The sequence below is a fragment of the Lissotriton vulgaris genome, chromosome 1_1 (genome assembly GCF_964263255.1).
Source record: "Lissotriton vulgaris chromosome 1_1, aLisVul1.2, whole genome shotgun sequence".
Taxonomy (NCBI): Eukaryota; Metazoa; Chordata; class Amphibia; order Caudata; family Salamandridae; genus Lissotriton; species Lissotriton vulgaris.
In genome coordinates this window covers 652,585,694-652,587,260 of record NC_141685.1, presented here as the reverse complement: position 1 = coordinate 652,587,260, position 1,567 = coordinate 652,585,694, and positions in this window count along the sequence as shown.

Here is a 1,567-nt window from a genome sequence, read left to right as displayed (position 1 = left end):
ATGGATCAAGCCCTGATCTTTGGACTGGGTAAGAGTGGTCTGCTTAATTCAGACACTCTGTTCATCACCACCCCCCTTTTCTGAATCGTTTTTGGCCACTATAGGTGTGGCAGGGTATACTCAGACATGAGTCCCTTTCTCACTGCACCATCAGGATTCAAGCAAGCCGGGCCGAAGACGACTGAAATGCCAGAAACCGGTCCCCAGTAGCTTGTCTCCTTTCTGGTGAAGAATTGGCTTGGTACTTTAGTCTGCCCTGTTCCCATGATGCACTGGGCCAGGGACAGACAGATTTGCATATAGCCAGGTTCTGAGCTGGGATGGTGCAGTGAGATAAATAACGGTGATGGATCAAGCCCTGATCTTTGGACTGGGTAAGAGTGGTCTGCTTAATTCAGACACCCTGTTCATCACCACCCCCCTTTCCCAATAAAAACATGGCTGGAGGGATGAACACATGCCCAAAACAAAATAAAGTCAAATGCCACATGAAGTTAGGAACACTCAGCCAATCAATAAACAGCACAGAGTACACTCAATGGTCAAGCTCTCCCCATGCCGGATATATGGGCACATTAACCACTGGCCGCATTATCCCCTGCAAGGTTTTATATTAGTTTGTGATGTAGAGAGGTGATAACCTGGGTTCAGTAAGGTTAGGAAAGTTGGAAAGCCACTGGAAGTGAAATGCCGGTGTAGGGTAACTGTTTTTCTTTTCAAAGGCATCTCTCAAGGGCTGTTTGGAAACTTACCACAACCTGGTATTCTCAAAAACGACACATCCTAATCGCTCTGACACTGGGTCCTGGTTTAACCTCTTCCTGTTTGTCTGGCCCAGAGAATGCACTGAGCTTGTCTTAGACCTGGCACCATTGGCGTGGGTCCCCATTCCATTTTGTCGCTGTTGCCTCCTATGTTTTTGCTATGTTTTGCTGGTCTAGATGCTTTGGGCACTTTACCACTGATGTTCAGTGCCAAAGTGCAAGTGTTCCCTGTTGTAACTTGCTGTCATGGATTAGTGATTCCATGATTGGCTTATTTGATTTACTTGTCAGACCCTAGTACACTGCACCATGCTACTCATAGGCGTGCAGCACTGATTGTGGCACCCACAGAAGCGGATTGTAAAATATGGCTCAGACCTGCCATTGCAGAGCCTGTGTGCAGTCTGGGACTGCTGTGTCGAATTGACAAGTGCACCCACTTGCCAGTCCATAAACCTTCCCTTTTCTACATGTTAGTTACCCCTAAGGTAGGCCAAATGTACACCTATGGGCAGGGTGCAAGGTATGTGAAAGGTAGGACATGCCCTGGTGTGTGTGGCATGTCCTGATAGTGAATAAAAGCCAATTTTGTTTTTCACTATTGAAAAGCTACCTGTTCCCATAGGCCAGAATGGACAGTTTGATTATACCATCTTATAATCCTAACTGACCCAGGAAACAAGGTAGAAAAACGAGTTTGTATGCTTGAACTCAGAATGTTAAAACATATCTTTTAGTGTGGGTGATTTTTACATTCTGTTTTTGAAAAGACCACTTTTAGAATGTAGGTATTTTCTTGTCTA